This window comes from Haemorhous mexicanus, chromosome 14, assembly GCF_027477595.1.
Source record: "Haemorhous mexicanus isolate bHaeMex1 chromosome 14, bHaeMex1.pri, whole genome shotgun sequence".
Classification (NCBI taxonomy): domain Eukaryota; kingdom Metazoa; phylum Chordata; class Aves; order Passeriformes; family Fringillidae; genus Haemorhous; species Haemorhous mexicanus.
In genome coordinates this window covers 10545350-10567009 of record NC_082354.1, presented here as the reverse complement: position 1 = coordinate 10567009, position 21660 = coordinate 10545350, and positions in this window count along the sequence as shown.

Below are 21660 nucleotides of genomic sequence, written 5' to 3'. Positions count from 1 at the left end.
CAAACTATCTTTGGAACTTCACTGAAATTCACTGGTAAAGAGTTAAGTAATTCTACAAAGCTGGCATATGATTTATGGCATATGCATGATATGGCATATGCAAAATACAGGAGTCTGCATATGGCAGTATTTTGAGATCCCTAACTGAAAAAAAGGTTGGAAAGCACAGGGAAAGAAAAAGAATGCAAGCAGCGTGGTTATTACTGCAGGATATTAATTAGATTATGATGACTTTTCAGACCATTAAATGAAAAGCTGATTATGTTGTCATACTGTGTCTTTAATGAAAGACCTAATTGTAAAATTGCCTGGTATTTATTTTGATTTTTATATAATTGACATTTTAAAAACACAAGGTATAATTATGTATTGGGCAGAGGTTTATATCTTAGCAAAAATATAAAGTGAGTGTTGTACTGCTGTCATGTGATTCAAGGCAAATCTATTGAGTTAAAATAGTTAAATAAAAAATAAGGTAAAATACATTAAAAAAAACTATTGGACAATTTTACAGAGGAATGCATGTCTCAGAGAATATGAAAAAAAGACTTTTTCCAGTCTGGAATTTTCTGTAGAGACCCCTCTTTAGCTCAGCTGCCTTTTGCTGCACTCATTGTTTCTCTGCTCTTTTTCAAAGACACAATATATTGCATTAAAAACCAGCATAATGTACATTGGCATCTATTAATACACCTGTCAGACAAAAAGGGCTCCTTCTTCTCAAAGAGCAGAGAGGACAAATTCTATATGGGGAAGAGTTTCTGTGCCTTCTAGAATTGACAGGTCCTTAAAAATTGGTCCAAGTCCTTAAAAATTGACTAAAAATAAAAATTAATCTGGGTACAAGATTAAATCTTGTAATTTTTCCTGATATCACAGTTACCTTAAATTTCAAGTTAGAAGACCCTCTTGTATCCCCATATAATTTTGAAAGATAGAAATGAAAACATTTCTCAGCTTGATTCCTTGTATTTCTGAAGCATTTCTAAATCTATCCTTTCACAGATCAACAGAAATACCTGTAAAAATATTCCAGATTCAAATATATCCTGCCTATGACATATGGTCTCTACCTGAGAAAGATCAAAAGCTACACAGTGAAAGTGAATCATGAAAGCTTAACTTTAAAGAATAATTTTTCATTTGCTAGCTTGAGATTATTTTAAGTTCTTGGTATGATTCCAATACTTTCAGGATACTTGTCAACAGCATGGATACACATATGCAAGTTAGATTAGATACCAGGAGCTGTGAAGATGCAGCAAGAGCAGCCCCAAGCATAACAGGAACCTCAAGTACCTCCTGAAGCAGCCTGGGGCTGATCATCCTGTCACGTTCTCATTGTGACCAAAACAAAATAGATTACAGCTTAGTTCTGTGAACTTAGTCATGCAGCAAGCAGAATTTGAGTAGGGGTGGGAGCTTAACCACCCTACTTTTTAGAGAATTTTTAGAGTATTTTCTTCCTGTTCTATGTATTTTGTTATTCCACTATCAATTGATAAGTGTGGCAGTTGGCTAAATCTGACTCATCTATGGAGCGAGTTCCATGTGATGCTGTGGAATTCCAGCCTTTGCTGGCACAGGAGCAGTCTCTGAGTGGGGTGAGGTGAGTACAGCTCACAGGTGGATTCTCTGACCCCCAGGAGGGTGGCTACTCACAGCTGGACTCTGTGGCCAGGGGACCCCCTGCATCAGTCCTGTGTGGCACAGGGTGTTGTGTCTGCCCCACGACGAGGCAGCGACTGCTCTGCTGTGCACATCTGCCCACCTCTGCACTGCTTGCACAGCTGAACTCTGACCCACTCCAGAATTTTGCTGTTGCAATGCCTGTGTTTGGCAGGGAGGCCGTGAAGCTCTGCTATCCTGGTAGGTACACAATGGATACCTAGACTGGTAAACTCAAAGTATTCTTCACAAGAAATATATCTTTAATTCTTCTGTTGCAACTGTGACCTGGCATGCACACACTAACCCAGCTTTAAACAGCTGGATACAGAACAGCTGGATACAGAACAGCACTGTGTGGGGGGATGCCAGCATACTGGGTACCTGCATTTTGCTGCCCCATGACATTGTTGCAAGGGGAAACAATGCCTGTGGTTAATAATGATGCCTGTGGATGCAGAATTGCACCCAGATGTAGACTTAGCTTCTATTGACTACACTCAGGATACTTTACCAGTATGGATTCTGATATTTATGATGAATGTTGATTTTTAGTATGCACACTAATACATTTGTTTACAGCCCAAAGTCTGGAACAAATCATGTAGATATTTATAACTGTATATTGAAATTATGCCAGTGGTGAGGGCTGATTTTGGCTGGATGCCAGTGCCTACCAAAGCCACTCCACTGCTCTCCTCCTCAGCTGGAAATTTTAAATATCTTACTTGTCTTCTCAAAGGAGACATTTCTCTGATCTTTAGGATGGTTCTAAATTATTTGGTCTGTTTGGAAGTGTTATTCCACATCTTTAGAGATTTTTGCAAGCTATCTCAAACTTAATATAAATTTTAATTTCCTTTCAAATCTTTTTTGTACTTTGCAGTGTAGAGTAAAGAACAACATTAGCAGTTAGATCAAAACTTTGGAAATAGAATAGTTTCAAAAATCAAAATAACTTAATGCAATTACCAGCTATTTTTTCATCTAAACAGTCAGCTGGGTCTACACTGAAGTCAATGACATTTGCATTTGAGAAAAGCATGGAGCAAAGTGTTATGCTATAGGGTGAAGGTATGTCCCTTGGAATGGTATTGTAGTGCTATTCAAATTCTGCCAGTCAGCCACATTCATTTGTCTTCAGTTAAATGCTGGTTTTCCCTCATTCAAACCAGAAATAATGTTTAATTGCCCTGTCATTTTTTTCCACAATTTTTTAACCTGTTTATATTTTGTACATGTACTTTTTGAACTCTAAACAGTTACTTACATAATATATATTTTTTCTTATTATGGTGCATTTATGCCTCTATTATTCCACAGTTCCTCTGTGGAACTGTACAATGCCTGATCTGAAGAATGATATGCAAGCACAAGACCTTGCACTGTTCCAGTCAGTAAACAGAATTCATATAGAGAAAATATCAGATTACTGCCCTTCTAATCATGCTCAGAATTCCACAAATTCAAAACAATAGCCCCACTGATTTTGTCCTGTTTTCTTTGTTGTTTAAAAGCTGTTGATAAAATTCATGCAACACAAAAGAAACCCCAAAATTTAACATACTGACCTATGTATATACATTTAAATAAGTAATTAAATAAATACATTTTAAAAATGGAATATATTATGTTTTGTGTGGTTTTTTTTCTCAATGCATCTAGGAATTTGAGGGGTCATATTACTTCATTCAGAGGGTACTCCAATACCTCAGACTGGCACTGTGCCTATGACTGAGCTCATTATAAATTTATTCCTGATCTAACACTATTGATGAAGAAGGACTTTGTGAATATACCCTGATGCTCTGTGGGCTGTTAAAACGTGCCTGCCCAAGGACAGCAGCTTCAGGGACAAAATCCTGCTTATCCTTCCCTCATCTTCTCTGTCAAGGCAATCAAACTAAAAGTTCCACCAGCACTCAGTGTGTCAGCCCTGGGGCTGACCTGCTATTTCTTGTGTGGCTATTTCCTTCACAGTTTGGAAATCTGAAAGAATATGAAAATTGTCAAATACACAGTTTCAGAAGCAGACAGAGGAGAAGGAATAAAGTCAGTACATGCTTCAGCTTTACTATAGGAAGCTAAAAATGCATTTGCAGCAATGAAAAAGCTGTCAAATAAATTCATAACAAAAAAGTGGAGCAGAAGGCCACTGGTTGTGGAATTAATAAAATTATTTACTTTATTCTCTTCTCATAGAAGCTAAGCATTTTTCAAGCCTTTATAAAAGAGGAACATTGCACATAAATTTGAGCTGCTTGGAGACCAGTTTTGAAAAGTTTGGGGTTTTTTGTTTTTTTGACTATATTCCCTGACACAATGGAACAACCAGCTGTCAATCTATGCTATTTAGCATTTTATCTATGCTTTAAATCCCAAAGATCTATATAAAGTTCTTCGGGAAAACAAAGCATGCCCAGATACCATCTTTAAATTCTATCTACAGGCATGCAAAAGTATTTTTAGACACGAAGCATATCTTTATTCCTGGAAGCACTAGCACCTTCTTGACCATTCTCATTAATTGGGCCCAAACTCTGTGACACAATTTCAGGTATGCACTTTGACTTGTGAGCAGGTACATGCTGGCTCCAGCTAAATCGACATAATTATCCCTCAAATTAGCCAATCATTTTGCATTCAGCCTGCCATACTCTATGAAGTCCTGACTATTTAATAAAAAATTAAATGTGCATGTGAATATGAAGCATATTAAAAAATTATATGTAAATGTCAAACTGGCAAGAACAGCTCCAGAAAAGCATAAATCATGAAGACTGATAGAAGACAAAGCAATAGATTACACCTGCAGCAAATGTCACCTGACTTTTTTCCAGTTGGCATTCAACCCATAGGATTTTCCTGAAGCAGCTGAGGAACTGCTCTTTATTTTGTTGATCAGATAATATGTATAATTCCAATACCTTCTATATCTTAATGAAGCACTGTTAGTCTTAAACTACACAATGAATACATTTTTTATGATGAACACATTAAAAATTTAGATACAATTTATAAGTACTGCAGATTTTAAGGAGGAAGTTCTGTTTGGCTGTTGAAGTACACTGAGTAAAATAGGATGCTTAATGCAAAACCAAGGATTGGCTAAGAACTCAATATGAAAAACCCCTGTTTTCATGTAAGGAAATATAGAAGGTCCCTACTGACTCATTCTTTTTCTGGACAAGATGTCCTCAATGGAGAAGAGGAAAAATGCATATGGGGTGTTGAAAATTTCAGGACATCCCCCTGAAAGTGAAAAGAAAATGTTCACATTTAGGGGGCACCATCAAGATACAGTTCATGGTGAAGAACCTCCAGAAAGAGGTTGAGTGAAGAGTGTCTTTTCTGCAGTTTTGGTCTCCTGTGGCTCTGACTCATGAGCTCGGTTGTGTTTCAGTGGATTGTTGATCCAGGAACCTTCAAACAATTTCTGGCATTTGTATTTCAAGAGGGCTATCTTACTGCCTGCTTGTGTGGATGGACATTTTCCTTTGCAGTCCTGTTGTCTGTAATTTTTGATGTAGAAACAAACAGAAATACAGGCTCTGCAGGAAGCCTGTGAAGCAATGAAAGGACTTAAAATAACCAGTGAAATGAAAGTTGTACATGTGGCCTCACCTTATTTATTGCTGAACTTCTGCCCACATAATTCTTGCAAGGAGCTGTTTTATTGCAATTCTCTCTCAGAATCCCTAATTTCTACTTTCACATTTAAACCAATAGTCTAAAATATATCCACTTGGCAAATATTGTGATATGCAGTTCAAGAGACACTTGACTTTTAATCAGATCAGGGATATGTTATTTTCTCTTTAAGTGCCTACCCAATCTGCTGCTGAATTTGGTATCCTTTTTATTCACGGTATTTATAAATATTTGTTGAACCCAGATAAACTTATCCCTTCCCTCATCCTCATAAAACACTCCAAGAAAATCCTAGGTTTTAATGATTTCTTGAGCAGAGTAACAAATAGCCTGTGACTAGGCTTCTGTATACAGAAGTTCTTTTTCAAACTGTGCTGACATGAAGTGAATATAAACTAGAAATAACCAATTTTAAGACCTCCACTGAGGTTTGTTCTTTGACAGTTGACAGGAAGACTGAAAAATTAGTATTTTGGTAAAACCTTTATTTGTTCAAGATGCCTCTTAGCCAAAGAGACTGTCTGTACAAAAGGATTAACCTATTGACAATGACTTTCTAAATCCAAACTCATTGAATAACAAGTACTGAATGTGTTTACCTTCCTAATGCACTCACAATTCACAATGAAGCAGGCTTTCTTTAAAAGGTCAGAATGTATGAAGACCTGAATTTCAATAGGAAAACATTAAAAAAAATAGAGTTGTATAGAAATGAATTTGTTTTCGACAAGAATTGGTAGGATTAGGTACATTTTGGCAACTGAAGTGAATAAAACTATAAAAAAAGGATTAAAAAAGACTGCCTTTGCAGATCTTTTAGGTTTACCTGCTGCACATTCAATTGCCTGTGTCTTAAACACAACATCCAATCATTTCTCCTTAATCTACTATACATGGACTTGCTAATCCTAAATCACCCCCATGTTCACCCCAGCTGTGTGTGCCCTCTGGGCAGAGAAGTTTAAACACGTGAAATGAACAATTATAACATATTTCAGTTTTCTTTTGAGGAACAGTTTCACCACGTGAGGCAACTACACTTGCAGGGTCATTTTCTGAGCTGGTTCTGAGCTGAGTTCTCTAAAAACTGTTTTATACATTTTGCAAAGTAAATTGGAACAAGTTGATTTTTCACCATAAGGCATACTGAAGAGATAATTATTAAGATAGATCACTTGTCAAACACTGAAACTTTTTTTTTTTTTTTTAGATAAGACTGCAAATGAAGCACTTTAGATTAGGCAAACATCAGTATTTTGCAGACAACACAATGTGAGTACTATATATATATATGAAAGGGAGCATTTTTATAGAAAACATAAAAAAAATGTGATAGAATCAAACCAGAATCTTGTGTCTGGAAGAATAAAATATTCACCACATTACAAAAATGCAAGTGTCCAGTAAGTATTTTGGCTACATTTACTATGACCCTTAAATTACACACTGAGGTCAAAAATTGTTTTTTAAGTGTTACCCCACATTCAGGTGCATAAACTGGGAAGTCAAGCTTTAAAGTAATTCCTGAGCACTTAAGTCAATTTGGGGCTTGTGAAAACCTTTCCTCAAACCTGTATTCCTTTTCTTTTCTCAAAATTGCCCACCTTTCACTAGTTACAGAATACAAGTGCCAGGTTATTCAGGTCTTGACCTGCACCATCACAGCTGGATTACAAAATCTGAACAACTCGAAAATAACTCAACCCATTCACTACTTTAAGGTGCTAACAATTATGACAACTAGGGGTGCTTTAAGCATCCAAAACTGTGAGGGATAGGAGTCCCTAAATGGAAGGGGCTGGGGGGGTGAGTCAATCCTGGAAGAATTTAATGACTTGTGCTGTTGAAAGAGGCCCCTAGCTGCAGACTGTTGTGTTAGTTTGGATGGCCTCATCTCAGAATAATGCCAGCATTTCCCACTGCATGTGAATATGAGTGGCAGGTTTGCTCTCTCTCTCTGGCCAGGAGATTCTGTTTCTGATGAATGAACACATGACCTTGGTCACACAAACTTTCTTGTATGTCAAAGCATAGCAAAAATATGTAAGAGTTTTTGCTGTGGGAACCCCCAAATGCTACAGTCTTGTTTAAGACAGACTATAGGAAACACAAAATGTTTTTGCTGTACCTAAAAAGTTATTTTTTAGCTTGTTTGTGTTTGTTTTGTTTATTTGTTTGCTTTGGATTTTTTTAATTTCTTGGGAGAGGAGGTCTGGAGAGGGAAATTGTTTATTTGTTTTTATTTTTAAAGATTTTAGGATCTACTTCTTCCATCAAGATCTTAAATTAAAGGAACTTAAAAAGCAGCCTGTAAGCTTCATCCTGCTGGCAATTATTTTGGGGTGTTATTTGCAGAGTAGGACTTTCTACAGTACAAATAAATCTCACTTATGTTTTAGACAGAGCTTTCTCCAAGGTACCCTAAACAGAAAATGCTCATGACAACCAGAGGTCAAAACATCAGTGAAGCCTCATCAGCACCTATTACAAGTGGAAGGTAAAATTCAGAGATGCTTTGGCCCACATTCTTATGCATGAGTGACCAAAGATGTTTCCACTGAATGTGCCTACATTGCTGGTGTTAATGTGATAGAGTAAACATGACAGAAACACTAATTATTGTGTTACCAAAGGTCCTTCAACTTGACAAAGATAAGTGGTTGAAAAGAACATGGACACAAAAGCATCATTATTGTCTTACTAAATATGTACCATAGTCCCCAAAGAGATAAGAATGCTAATGAGAGAAAAGCAAGAATAAAAAATAGTGAAGATTATTCCACTTACAGGAATACAGTAATGAAATATGATATTGCAGATGACCTCATTAAAAGTGAAGCAGTGTTTTGTTAAAATAATAATTCAATCTTTTTAGAGAGGAGCTTGGAATGAAGCTTGTGTGTCTCTGCATGTAACTACACGTACAGAGAAGGACACTTACCTGCTGTAAGTACATAGCTAGTCACAGGCTTGTCCTCAAGATATGAAACATCAAATAAGTTGGGAAGAAGAGCTCAAACAATAATATTATGTAGAACTCATAGGTTTTTTTCTAGGATGCAAACATGGATCTCTATATAAAAAGTGGGTACTGTGCAGAACAAGCTCTGAAATGAAAACTACTTAAACAATCAGACTGAAGCAGCCTGATCTTCAGAAATGTGATTTGGAAGACAAAAGCTAGAGATTTAGGAAATGACTACTGCAGTGCTAATATATGGGAGCAGCAGTAGATCACTGAGAATATTTCAACCCAAGCATGACTTTCCATTAATACCAGCTGAGACAAAGAGAGAAATTTAATATACAGTAATGTCAATAGAAGGAACAGATGTAAAACCCATTCTTAGCCACAAAGCACAGATGACAATGTAATCAACCCATGCAATACGTGTTTGAGAGCACTGCATCAATTTCCTTTATCATTTGAATGGAGACTCACATCCAGTTAGAAATTCTTAAGACCCTTCCAAAGTTCTGTATATTAGAAAGGATGACTATTGGGGGAAACTGTGATGATAATTTCTCATGTGTTGCCATGCACAGAAACACTTTTTTGCTGTTATTCTTCAAAATTTTCCACAATTGTCAGGTGCAATATTGATCATTTAAGTCAGTTTTTAGCATTAGCTAGAATTATCAGACAAAATGGAAATATCTATAGTTCTTTTAACTGCGTAGCAATTGACTTCTGCCTAATAGTGTATTGCAGGGAAAAAATCCATGGGTTAATTTATGTAGGGACAGCTCTGTATTTGCAAGTAGTCTTACTGACATCAACAAAGGCCTGTTTGTATTTGAAAGTCTAATTCACTAGGAACTGTGCCTAAAATTTACAACTAAGTTAAAAGTGAAATCTGTCTAGATTATTATGCTCTTCTTATATGACAAATTACTTAAAAAAAAATAGTCAATGAACAACATATTAAAATAAATGGTTCAGTAATGCAGCTTTGGGAAAAAATGCCTTGTTTTTTTTAAACTGGTATCTACAAAATGCTTAATCGAGTCTTTCCATTGCAAAAATTCACCATAATGCTAAAACTCCATGACATTTAAAGTCAGTAAACAAACTATGAAAACAAAGCATCTGGATTATACTTTACATGTTAGACATAAGCTAATTTCACTTAGAATAAAACCTTTTAAAATTACAAAGTGTGCTCATGTACATGTTTAATTGCCCTCTGGTTATTACAGTGATTGCATATTCAAGGTAGCTTAGTATTAATTTGGATCTTAGAATTGTTTCTATATGTTGTTGCTACATCAAAATAATAATAAAAAAGTTTTCCTTTAGAACCATTGTAATCAATTAGGAAAATATCTTCTCTGCCTGTCAGAGGACACATGTTTTTCAGTAGTTATGGGAACAGAGAGTAGGATCAGAATAGCCTCACAAAACAAAGAAAGCATTACGTTAGGGTATGTATTTTCCTCTTTCCTTTGTGTATTTAAAACACTGTAAGTATGACTATTGCCACATGACTTTGTGTTACTATTTCCACTTTAACAAATCTTACTCCGTCAGGGTTTTGTTTATTTATGATGAACCAAAGAGAAGTGTGGGGTGAACATGCAGTGCCTGACCATTGGGAGCTCTAAGTGCAGCACAGCTGCTGTGAACAGCACATCAGTTGTGAAACAGCTGGAAGTGTTCTTTCTCCTTGGCTCTCCTGATATGGTTCAGTATCATTTTCCCTTGAATTTGCTCTTCTGTTGTGGAAAGATCAGTTAAAGCAGTGTTGGAGAGTCAGTGCTGAAGTTTGTACTAGATGTTTGCAGTCACATGGCAATCAGCCATTCTCCAGTGAGCACAAATTGTCTTCTGTCACATGTAACCCTCTGTGCTCCCACCTTCGTGAAATCTAAAGTGTGATGAGGCAAAGAGCAAACAAAACCATCAGAGAATACTTCAGCTGCAAAAGCTTCAGTTAACTTCTAAAGTCACACGTGTTTAACCTCTATGCTAAAAACTCCAACCCCCCTCACAATAAATTGTGCTTCTTTGTTTTATACAGGGAGGGCTTAAGGAAGTCAATGTTTTTTCTGTGTGTGTTCCACAGAAATGCAGCAAATCAAAATAAGAGAGGAGTGTGATTAGGAATACCAGGTTTTAAATTAGGGCATTGGCACAACAGGCACAACAGAAACTCAGTATAAGGAAAATAATGAGCTGAAAACCCTGGTATCAACAAGCATTATATAGAAATAAGACAGTAAATCACTGCTGGAGAAATGCCCTGTGTTAAAGAAGGCTTAAAAAATAGGTTACCTGCATCAAGGATTCAAATTCCAAACTTAAATAGAAAGATTAGTATTGGACCTATAACAGTGACAACTTGACCAGGTGCAAGTGTCTGTGAAATGCTGAGGCAGATTAAACTGCAAGGGCAGAAATCAGAGCAGGACTGGGAGACTTCAATTATGTTTAGACAGATTAGGTAAATGTCACAGTGTTCTCACATCAAATTTGTTTTTATAAAGGGCACAATTTTAGCAGAGAGAAATATCAGGATTTTCTACCCAAAACAGTGCCCGTGCTCTTTGCTGTCCTTGCCTCTCAGTGTCCCCTTCCTCACACCTTTGGCTCTTGGAAATTGAGCTTTTTCAGACTCCTGCAACTGAATCCTGCTGCAGAGGAAAGGTGCACTGCACAGACCAAAAATACAATCACAAATGAAAAGCTGCTGTAATTGTACTGTGGCATAGGAAAAGGAAATGACATCCAAGGAAAGTTTGTCTTGAAGACATGGAAATAACTCAAGCAGTTCTTTGGGTGGGGTTTGGAAACAGCCAGCCACTGAAATTTGGTTTCATGCTGAGATGGAAGCCCTGTGCTGCCAATGTTGGATATTATTGTCACCTCCAGGTCTGAGTTTACACATGGACAGGAGCAAAACAGCATACAGCTTGGCTAGTGGGAGAATAAGATCTAAAACTAGCTGATCTTAGTTCCTGAGGATGCTAGGGGAATATTTTGTTATAGATGAGGTGCACCTTTATACACTCCTCTGAAAATAAGCCATGCTGTTTGACATTCATGATTCTGCTTTAAGTACAAAGAATTTGTTACTAATAAGATATAAATCATAAGCTGCCTTGGTTTATTTTATCTAATTCTTTACACATATATTAATCACATTGTAAAACTGAGGTGTCATTTCCTTTCTTCAACCCTAACTCTTATCTTTATGTAAATAAACATCTGCTCCTAAAAAAAAAATAGAAAACAACCCACATTTACTACAGGCTAACAGGATTAAAAAGTATTGCAACATTATTTTGCTTTTGTTTTATTTGCTTCAACAACATCTAGGTCTGAAAATACTGAATTTTCACTGTGACTGACATTACAACTAATATGTTTCTTCAGATTGTAGGAACCATGGAAAGAACCAATGTACAACAAATCACAGCTGTTTATATGTAGCATGTTTAAGGTAGCTACTCCCTTTAAAAGAATAACCTCCAATGTGATCTGATTACAGAGATTTAAACTATCAGGGTCTCAGGGACACAAGAAAAATCCCAGCTGAGCAAAAGCACTTGACTGCAGTCCAGCTACCTGAACCAGGAACACACCAAAGTGCACATCTGCAGGTGAACATGCTTTGTGCTCACACCTGTTTATCTTACTGCAGTTGTTTTCCAGTGGAATGAAATGCTTCCATTTTATGGTTTTATTTTCTGCTAGGACTTTGCTAAGATGTGGAGCTGGCATTCATCACCTCAGTAATGTCAAGAAAAGAAAGAGGAAAACTGAGAACAAATGGAAAATGTCCAAGAATTTCAGACAGGGTTTCTGAAAGTTTAATGAAACTCCACTTAAAAAAAATTCTATAGAAGTGGCCAAAATTAAGTAGGAATACTGTAGCTATAAATTTGAAATATTTGACTGACCAATAAATATTTCTTATATTATATGACTGTGGTGAAATGACAGTGGTGTTTGCATCCAGTATAGGGCATAGAACTTTGTACAAAGCTCCATTATGGGAAATGATACTCCAAAGCCAAACTCCTAAACAAGAGTCATAGATAAGCTGGAGGGGTTGCATGAGACCTGATAAGAGAAGCAGTCCTTTAGAGATTATGATGACAGACAGAAATATAAAATTTCCAAGAGAGAAGAGAAAAGAAATTCAGACAGATTTTAAAGTCCTTAATCATGAGCAAAGTACAAACTCTTGTAAAGTGATACTTCTGTTTGAATGAAGGTGATTGTAAATCACTGTAAAAATCCAAAGATATATCTAGCAGTTACATTTCAAAATGCAACAGAAATGGTTTCAAGGCTCCCAAACTCAAGATCAAGGAAGATATTATTACAGTTTGAAGGTTCCATGCAATATGAGAAAACAATGCTGCTTCTTCTGTTACCACACATTTTCTGATACATTTGGGATAGGAGGGCACATAAAAGAAAAACAGAAACTGCTCATAATTCTCCACATTGTCATGCATATGCAGAAAACTAGCTCCTTGGTCTTTTCTATATTTCCCTTTTCCCTGGACAGAATGCAGACCATGCTGCTTTCCAAACAGAGCAGTACTGCATGACAGACAGAAAATAATAATTGTTATCCCCTGCTTTGAAGAGATGGGACTTTAACCTAATATGCAAGGCGCTGATTCAACTGAATGTGAGATTTTCTTTATTGTATCCAGAAAATGTACTTGCTTATTTTGAGGACAGGTCAAAATTGTTTGAATTCCCTCTAGGGGCAGTGGATTTTTTCAATGCTATGTCCAGGAATAAAAAATGAAGATAGACCTTGAAATAATATTTTCCCCTCTGCATTTCAGATGGTAAGAGAAGCAGCACTAAGGTTGAGTATAGACATCTTTTATAAAGAGCTGGTCAATACTAGAGCATACCTCTGAGAGAGTGTTTATTCTGATAAGAAACAACATAACTGAAAAATTCCTATCTTATGTCTAAATCAAGAAGGCAGATAAGAAATCAGCTTTTAAAATAATATGTAAAGTTGTTCATCTCTCTAAAACAGTTTTTTATGGTTTGTCTTGGGCTTTAGTGCATTTAACACATTTCTTCAAGTAGAAGTAGCAGTATCTTTTAAGATTTCTTTCATTTAAATGTCTAAACACCTAATGAAAAAGGTAGGGTACTTGTTTATCCAATGCTGGATTTATTAAGTCTGAAAATAGCTCTATTTTTCTTTTTTACTTCTTATGTTATTGACAGTAAGAAACACAAAGCACTTCATACAGTTTTTCTCACTCCACTTAAGGATATAATTTCTACTTATGGCCTCAAGTCTTGCTGTGATAATTTTGCACTTCTTAGTATACCAAAATATTTGAAATTAAGTGCCATCACTAAGAATACAGCATTTTGTAGCAGAAATTAAAGGTCTCTTTTGATGTTCTTTCATAGCCACTGTCTTTTAATAGAGCCTTTACTTATAAGCTATATAACAAAAACCTAGACCACAACATATTAAATTAACACTATCTACAAGTTGTCTCTAACAGGGACAGGATGGAAAGATATTTCTTTTTCTGTGAACATGGAAGCATTGCTGTGTTTCATTCCAGGTTCAAGTGACATAAATGCTAAGTTTCACAATTATTGAAAGCATTTCTTTGGTGAGTAATAGAAGTACAATGTAATTGTCATGCTCTAGGAGCTTGCTCTTTTCCTGCATCTCATTTACTCTCAAGAGGATTTCAGAGAGCAGACTATAACTGCTGCATGAAAACTGTTTTGGTCTTAGTGGTGTTTTAAAAAAATCTATGAAACAAACACCTCATCACCCCACCTGAGAAGATCTCTCAAAAAAAAAAAAATTTATATTAGAAGCCAAAAATGGAGATTTGCAGCACACTTCTCATTGGCAGCACACAGTTGGCATTGCTGAAGGATTTGCAAGTGCAATTCCAAAGACAAAGCTGGAGAATCCTCATTCCACACAGTGTAACTATTAATACTAGCTAGCTATTCCAGTGATAGCCACCACCCTAAAAGTCAGCCATTAAAAGATGTTATGCTTTGATACAAATCACAATGGGGCAATGAATTTAAAGAGGATGCTGATAGGAATTTCTTGATGGCTGCATGATGCTCAGAAAATCATGGCTGCTACATCAAATGAAAGAGCAAACAAACTGCTGTCAGCCATCATTCAGCTGCCAACAGGAACACAATGTCCTGCAGCACGTCCAGTGACCTTGGCAGGCTGTGGTCAAGTCATGGTGTAATAAATACACAACTGGCAACCTTGGTGGGACATCCTGAACACATGGAACCTACAGATTAAATAGTCTTAGTTCTACTGTAAGAAACTGTATTTTTGCCAGGCTCTTTTGCATGATTTTTTTTGTGAAATGTGTCTAAATTGGGATGACTTTTTTGCTTTCCAAATTGTTCTTACACACAGCAGAGCACAGCACACCTTCTGTGCCTGCTTTACACATTGTGTAAGCTATCCAAGCGTAACCTGAAGGGATTTGCAGCTACTTCACATCCTTTATCTCCATCCACAAACCACTAAGACAACTGTCCAGTCTGAGGGAAAACAGACCACATGATGTGAGGGCAGAACATGTCTCAAGTGATTAGAGAAGAATAAAAAATTCTTGAAGCTTAGACAACATAACAACAATGCTTCCTTCTCTCTATTTCCTGTCTTCCATGCCAAAACATCAAAATCCCAAACTGAACAAAGACAGTTTTATTTTAAAACTCATGAAAAAATTCTGCTAGCAGCCAGGCACTTAAAACCTGAACATTCAAGGGAATAGCTGTTTTCTGCCTAATCCTGATCCACATGAGCTTGAAACAGTGATTAATGGACAGAACCTTATTAATTTTATGAAAATAGCAGATTCTTAAGGGAACTGTGTAGATCTCCCAAATCTGTTACTGGAGCCAATGTTTCAAAGGTCAGAAACCAGCTTGATGGCAGTCACAAAGCCATTCCAGCCCAACAATACTGCTGCTCATCCTTGTTCAAAATGCTGGAACCCTGAGTGATTTCCCATGCAGAAATTAAAGGAAGAGATTTTAGTAGAAAACACAGCAGGCAGATGAGTCACAGAGGAACAGACAGGCACAGGAGCTGTGCTAGGATAAAAGAAAGGCTCCATTAAAAATCGTTTTTGAGGTAGTTTAAATCATGAGAAACCTATACCAGGTCTTAGACTTTTAAGTTAGAAGTGATCAAAATCATGGGAAGTGCTGTAAATAGAAACACAACGAATCACATCCACATTTTCAAAGAGTAGGATTATACATGCTTCAGTAAAAGGACTTTCAGCATGGGGATATTCTTTTGATGGGCATAAATTTATTTCATGCTTTGCAATGGACAGTATTGCACTAGGTAACATAGATATTAAATTGTTTTCTTCATGTCATCCACTACATTTACCTTGTTTTTTCTCTTTCTACTGCATTTCAGCCGCCTGTAGAAAGGCAGAGCAGAGGAAAATACAAGCTGAGATTTTTCAATGCTTTCCACATTGCTTCCAAATACAATTTAAGCAGAGGATTTCAATCCCTATGGCTTTAAACATCTGTACCCCTTGGACCTTGGTGACCACACGTTCCCTCGTGTTTACACAATTCCTTTCACGTATCAAACCTTGTGCTTAAAGCTGAGATTGCCTGAAGCAGTGTATTTTTGGGAAGGAGTTTTTAACTTTGTTATTTACTTTTCTTTCTCCACGGGTTTGCCAGAAAGTGTCTCTACTTTTTTTCCCCAAACTGCAGATCTGGAGGTAAGCCTGAAAATGAGCAACACAGAGCAGGATCTGGGGGTGCTGCAAAGGTTTGATGCTGTTTGGACCCAACCTACATCTATTATGTAGGTGTTTAATGTGTGCTAAATTTTGTTAATAAGGTACATTTCAACGCAATGGGCTACTCTAAATTATGTTTTAGGTGAAAAAAAATGAAGTGTAAAATGCATTTTTGTTATTTCACACTTGACACGAAGGATTATCAACTGATGGATGCTAAATCTCTATTCACTCATTTGCAATGCCACAGCAAGGATTCCAGCTGCTGAGCTGTGTAAGTATCAAGAAACTCAGGTCCTGGCCTCCAGGCAGGAAACATCTGGACACTTCCCAATTCACCCAAAGACAGTGTTTTTAAAGGATTATTCTTATGAAGACAAGGCCCCTACTGATAAGTCCCTTTCACCAATTAAATCAATAGAATCACTTCAGAGTACACAAAAGAGATTTCTGTAAGAGGAAAATGGAACTTATATCTCACAGCACGAGTGGTAAATCTCAGAAACAATAAAATGGAACTAGTAGGAATAGGTCATTCATTCACAGCCACAATGCACCAGGCCCAGGAAACTGCAGGGGAATACATTATTCTCTATAGTTTACCAGAAATGCAAACAGAATGAAACAGGCACACACAGCCTTTACTTTTTGGCATGGGCTCTTTGGGAACACAACAGTTACTGTACTGTGCAATACAGTTTGCATCCCTATCATCATTACATTCTAGGTTTCAAAAGTTTTCATTTCAGTTGTTGAAAAAATATTACCTTAAAGGCCAGGACACTAACATAACACCTTAATTTATAAGACTGAGAATAAAAAGATTATTTGATTTTGCAACATGATTTACAGCTAAGTGAGATTCTCCTTACACCAGCAAGGGTACCAAAAACCTAAATAAATGGAACTCTAATTTAAAAGAAAGTTGAGATTTCAAACTTGCCAAATAATTAGCATGGTCAGAAAAAATGAATTATATATTAATTCTGAGTACATTCCCTTTCTTATTATGAAGTAGCTAGAAAGATTAAACATAGTAACTTTGAGAAAATATAAAGCTGTTCTGACAGTCATCTCAACATAAAAAGGCTTTATTATGGTGGCAGAAAAAACATTCTTTTATTTGACAAAAAATTTCATTACACAGATTTTTTTATAAATGTTGTAATTTCTTTAGCATGGCAATATGATGTCCTATATGCTTTGGCAGGCTATTGTATTATTTATTATTAAATTTGCAAAGGGTATTATTAAAAAAGGAGTTTAAATTCACAGCTTCTGGTAAACAGAAAATAAACTCAAGATGAAAATTCAGTGAGCCTTTGAATTATGCACAGAGGCTTTCAGTGCATTGCTTGGTAATTGTAAATCTGTGGAAGTGACCATAAATAAGTAAACTCCACAGCTCTCCTAATGCCTTTTCTACAGAGCACAAATAACTACTGCTTTCCTATCTGTTGAAATAATTCAGGAATCAGAGCAATCAGTGGGAGCAGTATTGGTAACACCAGAGTTTTTAAAGGCTTCCTCATTTCAGGTATCCATTTATACCTGTTGCAGGACTAATTTGTCTGCAGTGTACTGATAAAAGCTGACATTCATTAAAAAATTGGTCAAAGGAAAGAAAACATTAACAACATTATTTCACAGTTTTCTTCATCATCATATTTTTATTATAGGCTGGTTAAAACTTCTAATGAAGACCTTGATTAGCCCAGGCCTGTAATTCAGATTGGTTATATGTTACAATTTTGCAATGCTTTCAACCAAAAGTTTTGCACAGGACTAAAACAATCATGCCTGACTTGCTCTCTAAAATCTGAAAATTCATTTCAGAAGTTACTCTTGTACAAGTGCTTTAAGTTTCTAGCCTCATGAGAGTTCACTGAGACTGAAAGCTTGTGCCATTCACAGACTTCCATGTTTTAGACATGGCAGTCTAAGGGTAGCTCATTATCTGCTTGCACAGTTCAGCCTGTCCAATCTTCCTTTCCTACTACATTTACCCTAGGACTGACATTTATCTGGGAAAGGTTTTTGGTTTTTTTGCAAGAATTGCATGAAAAGGGACAGTGGCTGAGTTCTCCTGCTAATTCATGTTTTGCTCTATTTTTGCAGCTAAATGAGAGACCCAGTGATTAGGCAGTGAGTGTGGGCACAGCCCAGTGCTGCTCTAAGGGAAGCAATTATCAGTGCCTGCTGCATTGAAGAATTTCCAGGCTGCATTGTCCATAGCACAGTAACAGAAGCCTTCATTTTGAAACCATGCAGTAGATACAATTCCTTCATGAAAAAGATAACATGGAGTTTACAGAACAGCTGGAAAGTGGTGACACAGTGATGTAAAATCATGGTTATTACATAGTCCATAGAATTTAAGTAATTTTGGTTTGAAATTAAAATAATAATACTGAGTACTGGAAACTTCAGTAGAGATTGTGTCTCATGTTCATGTTAAAAACAGGACAGCCAGATTTTTATTCAGCTAAAAGTCAATTTTCACAGTGGCTGCTCACTTATAAAATGTACAATTAGGAAGTATTATCTGGATCTTTCCTCTTGTTCTTTAAGGAGATTAGATGAACAAAATCCATTTTGTCTGGTCTCTTGTAAAGCTACCACATTTATTCAGAGCAAACCATAAATGAGATTTGCAAACACTTCTAGCTCTGTGAAGGTACATTTTAGAGTTTCAAGTGCCTTGTGGATATTCAGGAATGCAATTTGTGCTATGAGGAATCTTAAGAAAGGTAGAAATATTTCCTGATCTATTTGAGAGCTGGAAGTTACTTTTGGCAAAAATCCTAGAACTATTCTTACTGTTGCTTTGTTAGAAAAAGATCTTTAAGACAGGAGCAGGAAAGAATGAAGCTCTAACTCATCAAGCCAAACACAGCAAGCTAGAAGGCAAAGCTCAGGTCAAAAGCCTGAGAGGAATGGAAGCCATGGCTGAAAGGAAGAATGTCCATCAGAAGACTCAGCCCTGCTTTTAGGTCCCATGATGGAAGGAGAGAACTCTTATATGGGGTCATATGGGGGACACTTTAAGGAAAGACTGCATTAAGTCTGGATGTGAAAAAATCTGTTTCCCTTTAATGCATCAGCTGCAGTAATGGTAGAAATGTTTGCAACCTAAAGTACTTTTAGTCCCTTTCAGAATCTACAAAGGGTAATACAGTGGAAAACCAAGGGTGTCTCAGAGCAATCCTGTGTGCCACGCTTTCAGGGAGAGCTTTTAAAAGGGGTATGTGGGACTTTTTTAAAATGCATGTACAAAATTGGAAGCAAACCTTAGATCAAAGGAATGGAACATGTATTGCACCTTTCTTTGGAAACCTGGAAAGGTTTGCAGCCTGGTTTTTCCACAGGATGTTTATGAGACTAGCAAAGCTGAGGGGTGTTATTGCTAGACTGGCCATTGCAGTTCTGGGATCAGAGCTGGCTTTGCTCTGAAATGGCATTTAAACTGTATCTCCAGTGGTTTCTAGCCCATGCAAACACAAACTGAGAATCCCTAAATCCACAAAATGTAACAATTTACCTGTATTCTCCACATCCCTGAATAGACTCAAATGTAGTGCCCACGTCTTGTCACCTTAATAACTTGATGGATGACAGAGAAAATATTTTATTATTTTTCTATTTTTCTTTGGAAATGCAGAATTAAAATCCAGTATTCTAATCTCTGAAAAGTAATTAAACTGATATGCATGGAATTCCTAAAACGTATCCTAAACTTCAGGCAACATAATGATTGTATGACAGTTTACTACTAACATCACCAGGAACATTTCTAAGTGATTTAGAAAATGCTTACTCTCTATATAGCATGGATGTGAGGAAGAAAAGCCCCATGTCTTGATTTATGTTCATTTTCTAGACCAGGGCAAAGTATGGAGTCCATTAATCTTGCATTTAAGGTAATTTTAGCAATGATTAACAGGAATAAAACTCTACATTTTTATGCCAATAACCTCAATACAGTTAAACCAGTGAAATGACAAATATATGAGAAAAGAAAAAAACATTTGGACTAAAATATTGTCTAAAAGTCAATTTTTTAAACTGGGATATCTAGATTTAATTTATGATATTAAAAGATATGGCACATCAGATCAAACTAGTCTAGCAAGTCTTTCTACTTCCACTTCCAAGCATATGAGTGAATGGCAAATGGACTAAAGGTAAAAATTTTCACCACAAAACTGGATTAAAATTCTAAATTAAAAAAATATCTTCTAATTGCTGTACTTTGCAATACTTATAAAATGTCACAGCATATTGAATCTTTTGTTTATGCTCATGAGAAGCATATAAATAGAGTTACAGATACCTTATCTACTAATTTTGTAAAAACTGAATAGAAAAATATTTGTACATTGCTCTTACACACAATCCAACCAGTGTTGTCATCCCTTCTGAGCAGCAGATTCAAAAACCCCTTCAAGAAAATATTGTGTCTAAAAATACATTGCAAAGCTCTTGCCACTGAAACATGTGACTTATGCTCTATTAGTGGCAGCATGAGGACAAGCATGTTATTTGCTGACCTGGATAGAACATTTTTGCACAGCTAAACACCTGCTGTGGCCACCTCTCCTTTCTTGTTAAATTTCTACCCATCATCCAGCCAGTGTGAATTGCTCCCAGTGCATTAATAAACAATATTTGTTGGGAGGAAACCCTTCAATTTAAAGACAAAATTCACATTCTAATCTAAGACTTTGTCATGAATTTATAAGAATAGAAGCCTAATATATGCAAGATCACTTTCTCACAATAGACATTAAAACTATCAACCTTAGCTGACAGTTCTCAAAAAAGGTAATAGCTTGAGTAATTGGCAAAGAAATTCACAGAAGGGATTAGAATATAGCTGGAAATAAGGAACTCACTTTTAGAAAATTCTAAATTGATTACAAAGCATTCACAAACAAGTCACTTGATAAATTATTTACTGTTTAACTGCAAAACATTGAATAAGACTGTGTCTATATGTATTGAATAATAAGCTACATGACACTTCTGCCATTATTTAATTGATAAAATGAGCACTCAGGAAATGATCAATCTTTTAATGTCAAAGTGCTCAGAGTAAGTGATGGTGATGATGACAAAGATGACAGATATTTTTCTCCCTTTTTAGTGTTTGTTTGACAATACCAGCATCCCCTAGATTTATGAAGTATGACATCATTAAAATCTCAATATTTCAGCATAAACACTTCAATTTAGAATAGATTCAAAAATTGTTCATGTCTTTCCACTGAGGCACTCAGATATAAATGACACTGAAATTAATATATGAACTTCACCAAAGGTTTCCTGGCAGGGAGAGGCATTCTAACATCAATGGAGCAATGCCTCAAGCATTAAGCTCAAATGCTGCCTAAAAAAAATCTCCCTCACTCAGCTGCTGATGGGCCCTGGTCTCCTGCACCCATGTTTCTGCCCCCTTAAGCCTGGGCTCAGTTCATCTGTGTGTACCAAGAAGGGAGCTCACAGTCAGCAGATCAAGTTTTAGAGCAGTTCCTCATTAGATTAACCCTGTCTAGAGCACATGCCCACCTTTTA